At 37.5% G+C, this 12,500-nt stretch overlaps 1 long non-coding RNA gene across 1 annotated transcript in view; it reads left to right on the top strand.

The window, feature by feature from the left end:
• The window catches only part of LOC135218480 (uncharacterized), a 530,865-nt gene that overhangs the window by 62,200 nt on the left and 456,165 nt on the right, over positions 1–12,500 (top strand). Inside the window, exon 2 of the long non-coding RNA XR_010315341.1 lies at positions 6,365–6,413. This is a non-coding gene — a long non-coding RNA (uncharacterized LOC135218480). The remainder of the gene's footprint in view (positions 1–6,364; positions 6,414–12,500) is intronic.

Below are 12,500 nucleotides of genomic sequence, written 5' to 3'. Positions count from 1 at the left end.
TGTTTGGACCCGAGAGGTATCTCCCGTAGGGGAGTAGTGCCGTCATTGCACCCCATGTGATGCCCTGTAGGTATTACCAAAGGCTCTTTGCAGCCTCCCTTCGGCCCCCCTAGGCTGCAACCCCTTTCATTCCTCTCGCATCCGTTCATATTTTCTTTCTTCCGTCTTACTTTCCAGCTTCTCCTAACGATTGCTTCATTGTGCTACTGCGAGGTTTCCCTCCTGTTACACCTTCAAAACCTTTTTACCGCTGAATGTCCTCATAGGTCCCAGCGCTTGGCTTTTGGCCTAAATTGTATATAACATTTCATCACTGAGAGGTATCAATGCACAAGACATATTGAAGTCTCAATATGTCTTTCGAAACTGGACTGTTCTTTCTATCTGATTTCCTAAGCTTAGGATAGACGTACTACCCTTTTTTTTTTTTTTTTTATTTTTTTTTTTTATTTTTTTTTTTTATTTTTTTTTTTTTTAATTTTAATCTGTACACCCGCCTGTGGTGTTTGCGTATGGTAACACTGCGTCCCGGGCTTTAGATAGTTACATTCAGCTTACATTCAACAATAATAACAATATCTTATTTCGAATATTAACGGTGTAATTCACATACGGTAAATTATTAAAACCCTTTTCAGTAGCAAATGTACACCCAGATACACTAATATTTACCTAAAACTTAGACATAGCGTAACTATCTAAAGCCCGGGACGCAGTGTTACCATCCGCAAACACCTCAGGCGGGTGAAAACAAAACAAAACAGAGTTTAGTAATGAAATGCTCTCGGTCCCATCATGCAAGTCTAGACGACACTTGAGCCAACCCATACATGTTGGCGCCATCCCTTGAGGGCAGGGCAGAAAGCAGCATTTGTGAGTCGGCTCCTACCGGTGTCATTGGAGGAGGAATGAGCTCCATGAAAAAATTAATAGGATCTTTTTCTGATTTTGTAGGAAGTTATATTTATTTATTTGTTTATGCGTTTGTCTTTCACGTTGCAGCTCCTCGAATTTTACGTATATGAACAGGAGTGCTTGTATGTTTGAATATGTACTTGTGGATTATCTTTTAGACTTGTTGACCCTCGACAACTGAAAATTCTCTCTCTCTCTCTCTCTCTCTCTCTCTCTCTCGGGAGTTGGAGGAATTAAAACCACACACCCCGAAGCCAAAAAGAATCGTACCTTGTGTTTGCTGGAATATTGGGCCGAATATCTGTTGTATACACGACTTACAATGCTATTTCGATTTCTGTTCATATCCCCCCCCAACACCCCCAAAGTCTTTAGGCCTGAATCTATTTCTTCGCTTTCTCTTCCTTACAATTAGCATGTGTTGTAGTTTTTTATAATTATTTTTAATGTATCCAAGAGAATTAAGACATATATATATATATATATATATATATATATATATATATAATATATATATATTTTATATAATGTACGTGTAATAATAATGTTGGAAGGCCTGGGTTCGATCCCGAATTGACCTAGAAATATTCATATATCTTCCCTACAACTTATTACTTTGCATTATTTGTGTTCATCTTTCATTCACTCTCTAGATTAATACATACATATATAATGCATATAAAACACAGACATATTATATATAATATACTATATATATATATATATATATATATATATATATATATATATTGTGCATGTAGTATGTATGCATGTATTAATCTAGAGTGAACGAAAGATAAAAGCAATATGCAAAGTGCAATAATTTAGAGTTGAAATCACAAAGAAACTTTCCTCTGCCATCAAGATGCTATATGGATTCTTAATGGAGATTGAATACCTTCGTCTTTGAGGTAAAGGGAGAAGATTGATTTCCCCATGGACTCGGAATATGCGCACGACAATCTATTTGAGTTAAAGTCTTCAGTTTCAGTAACTCACTCAGTTTAAGAAAAAATCGACGATTAAATGACAAATCTTTTCCATTTAATTTTGTCTATATTAATGTCTCGCAGTCACCGGAACCTGACTTCAAGTAGCGCGATATTAAGATTATTATTCTTCTGGTGATTTTCACATTCATCTTCGCTATGGAAATTAAGTCCCTTTGATTAAGGCGAAATGAGATTTGGGGCCGAGATTACACTAGCCCCCTGTAGCTTTAATCTGAGTTAATATTTCGTTCCCGGGAAAAATGGAGGGAGTCCGGGTGATGCGCTGCTGATGAAGTCACTGAAGTTGGGCTGCCTACCAGCTGACGACTTCACTGAAATTAGGCTGCCTACCAGCTGATGAAGTCACCGAAATTGGTCTGTCTCTAGCATCTGATGACGTCGCTGAAATTGGCTTTCTACCAGCCCATGAAGTATTCTCTGTCTTACAACTGATGTCACCAAAATTGGCGTGAGTGAAATTGGTTTGTCTACCAGCTTACGACATCACAGAAATTGGTTTCTCAATCTGCTTGTGACGTCACTAAAATTGGTCTCTGTACAAGCTGATGCCGTCCCTGAAATTGGTATGAATACCAGCTTACGACGTCACTGAAATTGGACTGTCTACAGCTTCTGTCACTAAAAATTTGTCTACTAGCTGATGACGTCACTCAAACTGGTCTACCATCTGATGACGTCACTCAAACTGGGCTGTCTACCAACTGATGACGTAACTGAAAAAGGATCTTCTACCAGCCTGATGACTTACCAACTAGTGACGTCACTGAAATTGGTCTGTCTGTCAGCTGATGACGCATATGAAATTGGGCTGTCTAGCATCAGATGAATTCACTGGAATTGGTCTGTCCACCAGCTAAGACGTCATTGAAATTGGCCAGTGCGCCAGCTTATGACGTCACTAAAATTGGTCTGCCTAACAGTTGATGAAGTCATGAAATTTGCCTGTCTACTACCTTATCAAAGTTAACGTTTTTTAATGTACAGATCCATAAATTCTGAATATAATCCCACCCGAGCTGCAATCCATTTAATTCCTTTTACTGTACCTCCGTTCTTATTATCTTTCTACCGTCTTGCTTTCCGCCCTCTACATGCAATGGTTTTATACAGGGTGTCCATAACTCCCAGTACCATTACAAGTATTTATTGCTTGTATAATGGTCCTGGGACTTTATGGTCACCCTATAGTACCATTCCTTCTGTTTTTAAGGCTTTATTACATCAAATTCCTTTCACCGCTGATTGATCTTATAGGTCTATTGGCCTTCATTCTATATTCCATTTACAATTCCTGTTTATTTTTATTTAAACGTACATCATCATATTTATATTTGCATTTAGATTTAAGCCACTGCCTTGTCCCTTCTTGCTTTTAACGTAATGAACCCGACCTTTTGATTAACGCTTATGTATATCTTGGGTTACCGACATTTAATACTTAGTAAAACCACTTGAATGACTATGGAATTATTCTGGGTTTACCATTACCATGAACAAGCTTGAAACTGGGCAACCCGGAACTCGTGGTACGTTTAACTTCACGATGCTGTTTTGATCTATATCTATATAGATTTTTGCATAATGCCAAGCGCTGGGGCAACTAAGGCCATTCAGCGCTGAAACGGAAATTGACAGTAAAATGTTTGAAAGGTGTAACAGGAGGAAAACCTCAAAGCAGTTGCGCTATGAAACAATTGTTAGGAGAGGGTGGACAGCAAGATGGAGGAAAGAGAATATGAACGGAGGTACAGTAAAAGAATGAAAGTAGTTGCAGCTAGGGGCTGAAGGCACGCTGCAAAGAACCTTAAGTAATTCCTTCATTGCACCAAATGAGGTCCACTGATGGCGCTACCCGCCTACGAGGGTGTTGTTTGGAACTGAAAGTTATATAAGTGACAACCGTGCAGCTTTATGAAAGGTCCTGATACTATAATATAGTAGGGGTATTTTCCATCCCTTCTGAGTATAGTGCAATGAAAAGCATATCCCTTTTTTTTTATTCTTAAATTCTGTTTTTCTTTAGTGTCACTAGAGTTTTGGTTTAGAGATTCTGAGTATTTAAAAAAAATGTATTAACCTGTTTTGATGGAATCCAATAATTTGAATGGTGTTAAGTGGGTGAATTTTTGTTAAATAACTGCTTTGGACTTTTGGCCTAAATTTTTCCACTGTCAAGTCTGCTCCGTAAGGGGTATAATACAATCAGTGCACCTCACCCGGTGCACTGTAGGCGTTGTTTAATGTTCCTTGCAGTGGTCCCTCGGCCTCTAGCTGCAACCCCTTTCTACTGTACCTCCGTTCATATTCTCATTTTTCCAATTTCTTTGAAATTTGGTGAGGGACACTGCTGTATCTGATATTGTTAACAAAAAAACTTTAAGCATAACTAAGTCGAATTCTAAAGGCCCGAGTATCTTTTTTGTTTTTATTGAATTCACATTACGTCTTTTATTATGTCTTTCACCCCGTAGGAGGTTCGTGCCATCAGTGCACCCCACGGGGTGCACTGTAGGCTTTACTAAAGGTTCTTTGCAGCGTGCCATCGGCCCTCGGCTGCAATTCCGTTCATACTTCTTACTGTATCTCCATTCATATTCTCATTTTACCACCTTGCTGTCCACCTCTCCTAACAACTTCATAGTGCAATTTCGAGGTTTTCCTCCTGTTACACCTTTCAACCACCAACTCTCAATTTCCTATCCAGCGCTGAATGACCTCATAGGTTCCAGTGCTTGGTCCTCGGCCAAAACTCCATATTCCACTCCATTCCATTTTTTATGTCTTTAAGCTCGGCTGGATTGCCAATTACCTTTTTCTAAATATTGAAGAAACTTTTATTTTGTTTTAAATTTTAAAAAAAAGTTACGGACGGGATTCGTTGAACTGTATTTTCTGTTCTTGTCCAGGATGAACATATAATGCCATTTAGGTGGACGGAAATAGTTAAATGTCTTGTAGAAGAACTTTGGTAAAAATGCCATCTGCGACAAGACGCGTTAGATTTTATTCTGTGAAAGTGGAAATAAGCATTATTGGATTTGCATTTAAAAATCCTCCTACGACAGGTTCCACGAGAGAGGAAGAGAAGAGAGGCTACTTCCATCTCAATTTTTACGGGTAAAACTTAAAGGATATATCGCTCCCGTGCGTATTTTAGAAACTTGAAGAAAGCTTAGGATTGCCATTAAAAAAGAAAAAATGGGTCATAATTCTCGCCAACTTATGATTGCTAGGCTTCCAGAATATCGAGAGTTTTTCCTTTTGTTTCTTGTATCATTTAGCGAATGCCGAACTTTGTAGATTACACTTCTTTTCTTGATTATTCATTATTACATTTATGCATTTATGAAACGCTCAGTTTGTTGTAGAGTCCAGAAAACAATGTGGAACCGAGTCTTGAAATGAAATGTTTGGAGCATTTTGCCTCGGAAAGGAATCTTGGAATTCTTTTTACGTTTCAGCATTGTTTACTATGACACAAAACTTCACGATCATATTAAAACAACAATGCTTAAAATGAATAAAAGGAAGTAATTCTTACGGGGATCGACAGTGCTATCAATGAAAATTGGTGATCACCTTGAAGTTGTGGTATTTACTGAAAAGTCCCATTTTGAGTGACCCCAGTGGATAAGGTTATTCCGGACTGGTTCCCTGGAATCCAGTCAGTGGGTCTTGGAGACAATGTTAAATAGTTTAATTTAAATTTAAGTAGTTTTATATGATACTGCAGCGGTAACAGTGTCATTGTACTCTCTTAACTTCGACGTTTTTTCCTTACAAAAACACTGATGATGGATGTGACTGTTGCAGTGTTTGTGTTGGTCTAGGGGATAGCGGGGTGGGAAGGGAAGGGGGGGGGAGGGGGGGGGGGGGGGGTTTGCAGAAGAAGGGGTCAGCGCACTGCTGAAGAGCAATGCATCTTAATGTATGGAGAACTACTACTAGGGGAAGGGGAAATTTTTAACTCCATTTGTGGATCATCAGCGACTCATTAGTAGACGAGTGAATGAGGCTGTGACCTTTGTAATGGAGAAACCACCTATTAAGGTAAAATGCCTAATGCACACACACATATATACACATGTATATATATTTATATTCATATATAGATGTATATCGTATAATATATATATATACAATATATGTATATATATTTGTTTAAACTATATATGTACAAATAATAATATATATTTGTGTATATATAGTACATATCTCTCTCTCTGCTCTCTCTCTCTCTCTCTCTCTCTCTCTCTCTCTCTCTCTCTCTATATATATATAATATATATATATATATATATATATATATATATAATATATATATATATATAGATAATTTCCTTACATCTATTTATATGTATACTACGTAAGTAAATATGAAAGGAATGGTGGCACCCACATCGAGAATTTCAATGCACTCTTTGTTTCTCTTTCAGGTGCATTATAGGTCGTCCCATCATCAATGACCCTTCTCTGCTGAGCAAGGTAGTTCGAAAACATTTTGTGTGCCGGTCATTTGTATCAAAACAGGCGACTGTTGTTATTATTGTCTGGTGGTTGAGGGCTACGTTTTTTCCGAGTTTGAGAGGGTAATAAAACCCTTGTTTTTATTTGCCTAGAAATATAATACCTTTGGAGGGGTTTGTTTTACAAGTTAAGTGAGTTTCCATAACCATTTTCCTTGTTTTTTATGGCTGAAAATCAGTATGGCCTATAAAAAAAGTAGATTCACATCAACCGTGCATTTGATGTCTAGGCCAGTCCCTTACGACGCTCCTGATTGGCTGTTGAATAAGCCAATCACAGGCTGGAAACTCTGTCTCTCTCGAGAGAGTTAATATAGGCAAGATGTATGTTCCACATCTTCTCTGAGGGATGCTTTTGAAAGACGTATCTCTCAGGAGAGGTGGAACACACATCCTGCCCATGTGAACTCTCGAGAGAGACTTAGAGTTTCCAGCCCTGTGACTGGCATATCAACAGCTAATCAGGAGCGTCGTAAGGGACTGGCCTAGACATCAGATGCACGGTTGATGTGAATCTACTATAGAACGTGGTATTTTCATTATCATGGATTTATGACGCTGTCAATAGAATCCTCCATTGGAGAGAGAGAGAGAGAGAGAGAGAGAGAGAGAGAGAGAGAGAGCGCGAATACCTTGTGACTGTGACTTCATGAAAGTGACGCATAGATGTAGAAAAATGGTGGAAATTTTCATCTTTTTCATTGTTATATATCATTCATTTTTATGATAATTTCTTACATCTTTCCCCCACTTTTTATGATTCTCTTTGTTATAAAATTTTCACCTTTTTATGATTTGTTTGCGTTTTTATAATGTTTCCCCCTCTTTTGTTCACTTGTATAATTCTGTCTGTTTTAACTTTTTAGCTTTTTTTATGATTTTTTACATTTTTATAATTTTTTCCACACTTTTTTTTTTTAACTTTGTATAATTATGTTTGTGATAATTCTTTCACTTTTTTATGATTTTTTGCGTTTTTATGATTTTTCCACACATTTTTTAACTTTTAATAATCATGTTTGCTATAGATTTTTCACTTTTTTATGATTTTTTACATTTTTATAATTTTTCCACTTTTTAACTTCTCATAATTGTTTGTTATAAATTTTTCAATTTTAATGATTTTTTGCATTTTTATAATGTTTCCACTTAAGTTATAACTTTTTTGTAATTCTGTTTGTTATAAATTTTTCACTTTTTTGAAAGCTATTTTACTAATAATTTTTTCCACTTTTTCGGTTTTTACAATTCTGTTTGTTCACTTTTTTTATATATTTTTTTCACTTATATAACGATTTCCACTCACATTTTCATTTTTTATATTTGTTTCTTATAGATTTATAATTTTTTATATCTATTACACTTTTATCAATTTCACTTACTTTTTACTTTTTTATAATTGTTTGTTATGAATTTTCCACTTTTTATTTTTTTATTTTTACACTTCTATAACTTTTTCCACGTTTTTAACTTTATATAATTCTTTGCATATAATTTTTCACCAGTTTTAATACTTTTTCATAATTTTCTAATCCTTTTCTTAACTTGTATTTTTTAACTTTTTCTATAATGTTTTTCACCTTTTTCACGGTTATCTTCTATTTTTTCTCATAAAAAATAACGTTTTTATATTTTTATAATTTTGTCACAACGAGATATCACAGAGAGAGAGAGAGAGAGAGGAGAGAGAGAGAGAGAGAGAGAGAGAGAGGGAGGGGGGTGGGGACGTTAATACAGTTTGAAGGCTTTGCGATATCGCCAAAATATGCTTTGAGATTTTCCGTAGCAAATCCCCTTTTCGTTTTTAAAGTTTATGAAGCTTAAATTCTTATTTTTCCTGTAGAAAACCGCGTTTAGTTTCATGCATATTTATGTGTATTGCGAAAATACGCATGTATGTATGTTAGGGAAGAATGCTCAAATTATTTTGAAGTTTGTTGAGTATATTTTGCTCGTCTCAAATAAAGCGCTGCCATTGAATGGGGAGACGAAAATCTGGAACTTTTTAAATATCGTCGGCTCCTTTGACAACCAATTACCCAAGTTCCATTAACCCGCCCCCCCCCCCCAACTACCCGCCCACGCCGCCTTCCCCCACCTTCCCCCCCCCCCCCCCCCCCCCCCCCCCCCCCCCCCCCCCCCCCCCCCCCCCCCCCCCCCCCCCCCCCCCCCCACACACACACATACACTTGTATTTTAAATTGATACTATTTCTTGCCGGTTGGGTCTCAACTGGTGGTCCATGGAACTCTAATGGTCCATGGTGACATTTTGGGTGGTCCACAAGACGTGCGCTGTAGTTGGCGATAAACTGGAGAATGGTACATATATTTTTTTTAATTTGCTGAAAAGGCAGAAATGCCTTATTTAGAAAATTGAGTGATCATCTACGTACTTCATTGTATTACAGCTCTGTTAAAAAATAATGGCAATCTTCAGGTTGTAATCCTTTTGCAAGAAATATATTTCGATTCCGAATGTTTATTATCTTTGCTTTATTTATCGTTACAAAAAAAAAAAAAAAAAAAAAAAAAAAAAATAGTCCACCATTCCTTGCCAGGTACAGCTCATTCTAAACACAACCTCAAACTGTCTGCAGTTATCTGGATCAAAAAGTTAGTTTTCAGTGAAGGCTTTGCAATGCTAGTATATAATCTTTTGATGGCTACTGATTCCCAATGAATTGCCCAGTATTATTCCATACCCGCTTTGCTTAAGTCCAGTTAAGTCCTATATGTTAATGTAAGGGAGAAGGGAATATGTAGGGAGAGAGAAAGCTAGAAATCTGAGGTTCGACAGGAAGAAGGGATCACAATAAATGGCAAACATTAAAAGAAAACAATGAATGGGATAAAAAGCCAACATATAAAAAGTAATTATATATAATTATCAACTACATACATACTATACTCAACTTAGGCATTAAATGGTGTATAAGATACAAGAAGTACATTCGTTGCTGGTGTTCCAAGCAGGTGTCTTCAAACGATTTGAAAATCGAACCACTCTTGCAGTAGGACATGAGAATGGTGAATGGCATCTAATCTTGAAGGTCAAGCCGAAGATCAAGAACACTGAACATTTACCAGGAGAGGAATAGCCTATCCAGGAGAATGTACGACGTAGCTGGGCTTCAAGGTACGTTATGCTATCTCATATATTCTAAGCACTGTCCAAAAATCCGTCTAGGCACTGTCCATTATTTTCAGCATGACTTGGGCGTGAATTATTTACATGAGAATCAAAACCTCGCTTGACTAGGGTCCCACACCTGTCAATACGGCTGAAAAGACACGAAAAAGAAGCAATTACCCAACTGTGGCACTTTAAGCTATAATTAATGTAAAAACAAATTTTTTCACTGCACTGATGGTTGATTTTACAATTCTTACGTTTGTTGTATTGCTCAAAAGCAGACTGGTTGAAGTAGAAAAACCACCACACGAAGTAAACTTTTTGAATAAAGAAAAGGAATCAAGAAATAACAAAATTCCAAGGATTCTAAAATGCCCTGCCCTCTAGCGACTAGTTATATACTAAATTTTATTTTATATTCCAAGGATTCCATAATACCCTGCCCTCTAGCGACTAGAGTTATATACTAAATTTTATTTTTAGAAGAAAATTTCTAAATTTCCTTTACAGTTAATATAACTTAATATACTTCGTTTAATACATACAAGAAAATTAAAAGCATTTATTGTTTTATATAGTTTTTCATTTACAAAATGTACCCATGTATACATTGACACATTAAAATCAAGTACATACAAATACCAGAGATCAAGTCCCATACACCCAGCGTGTGGTTTTCATACCCCCAGGGGGTATGGATACCCCTGTTAAGAACCCCTGATCCAGATAACATATTCGAGCAACTGTAAATTACTAAGCAAACACACACACACACACACAAAACTCGGTGCCATTCAAGGTATAAGAGATTGGTTTGTTGGCAGAAAAATAATGCATTTTTAAAATTAAACTGCAATGCCAAAATTGAGTCTATGATAACGGCAAACTATCTGCAACAATCTGGAGCCAGAAGTGAATTTTCAACGAAGACTCAGTCTGTACAAAGTTAGGCGGTAGTAATTCAGCAGGAAAACTCGAACAAACAAACCGGAGGGTGACAAGATCTCCTGGCGGAAATAATAGAACGGGCAAAGTTAACTCTTAGTTCGTCGTAACTTTTCATCGCAGGTTGTAGAATTCTGTGGCAGGAGAATTTCCCGAAGATTAAATTTGTGTGACTGCTCGGCGGGGAACTTTTCTGTCTCGGGTTTGAAACTGAATGCTGAAGAATGCTGAGGAATCTAATCACTCAACTTCTGTTCCCCGAGGGATAGGCTCTTCCCCAGAGGGATAGGCTCTTCCCCAGAGGGATAGGCTCTTCCCCAGAGATATAGGTTCTTCACCCGGGGGATAGGCTCTTCTCCCGGGGGATAGGCTCATCCCCAGAGGGAAAGGCTCTTCCCCAGAGGAATAGGCTCTCCCCTAGAGGGATAGGCTCTTCCCCAGAGGGATAGGCTCTTCACCCAGGGGATAGGCTCTTCCCCAGAGGGATAGGCTCTTCCCCAGAGGGATAGGCTCTTCCCCAGAGGGATAGGCTCTTACCCCAGAGGGATAGGCTCTATCCCCAGAGGGATAGGCTCTTCCCCAGAGGGATAGGCTCTACCCCAGAGGGATAGGCTCTACCCCAGAGGGATAGCTCTCAGAGGGATAGGCTCTACCCAGAGGGATAGGCTCTTCCCCATTAGGGATAGGCTCCCAGAGGGATAGGCTCTTCCCCAGAGGGATAGGCTCTACCCCAGAGGGATAGGCTCTTCCCCAGAGGGATAGGCTCTACCCCAGAGGGATAGGCTCTTCCCCAGAGGGATAGCTCTACCCCAGGGATAGGCTCTTCCCCACAGGGGATAGCTCTCCCGGAGGGATAGGCTCTTCACCCGGGGGATAGGCTCTTCCCCCAAGGATAGGCTCTTCCCAAAGGGATAGGCTCTTCCCCAGAGGGAGAGGTTTCGAGCTACTTCTGTCAAATGCTTTGACTCGTCTGTGCTTACAAAAGTATTCATTACATTTTCCATAAGGGCTGCATACTTTTTAAAAGTTGACGTAACTTCTCTTAGAATGAGTTCTTTCAACTCTCCGCTTGCCTGTTCAGAACTTATATTGGATCTGTGTGATATATATATATATATATATATTATATATATATATATATATATATGTATATATATGTTTATATGGATATATATATATATATATATATATACATATATATAGGTATATATATATGCATATATATATATATATATACACAATCATTAAGCTACAAGAGCCGATTAATATCCAATTCGCTCTACTCGGAGAGAGATATTATATATATATATATATATATATATATATATATAGATATATATATATATATATATATATATATATATATATATATATATATATATATATATATGTGTGTGTTTGTGTGTGTGTGTGTGTGTGTGTGTATTTATTTATTTCCGAGGTAGAGCGAATTGGATATTAAACGGCACTTGTAGCTTAATGCTTGTATATAAATCACGGTGATGTGATATAAAATACATATGTATATATTCATAAATAGAAATAATAATTTTATGTTCAACTAAATTCATGAATAAAAAAGGAATTGTTCCGAATAACAGATTTTCTCTTAACTCTCGAACTGTGTCTGTTTTATAAATGAAAATCCAGCAGCAGAGTTTACATAAGGAGATACAGAAAAAATGTCGAGAGTATTGTTTTCATGTTTGTTTATCTGAATAGTGGCAAACCGACAAATTCCATAACAGAAGAGGGAGGACACTGATGACGCATACAGACGGACACTCGTGACAAACGAAAAAAGGGGAACTTTGAAACCTACTAGTGAATAGCGGTTACAAACGCACGCGGTTGGTAAACATTAGCTGGGCTAATCATAACATTCCATTGAGGAGTGAGAGATGTGTATTTCTGGTGATAAAAGTTCATTCTCGACGAGGTTCGGAAGTCACGGGAAGCAGTTGGT

The sequence above is a fragment of the Macrobrachium nipponense genome, chromosome 9, assembly GCF_015104395.2.
Source record: "Macrobrachium nipponense isolate FS-2020 chromosome 9, ASM1510439v2, whole genome shotgun sequence".
Classification (NCBI taxonomy): Eukaryota; Metazoa; Arthropoda; class Malacostraca; order Decapoda; family Palaemonidae; genus Macrobrachium; species Macrobrachium nipponense.
This window is presented reverse-complemented; position numbering and strand designations above follow the sequence as displayed.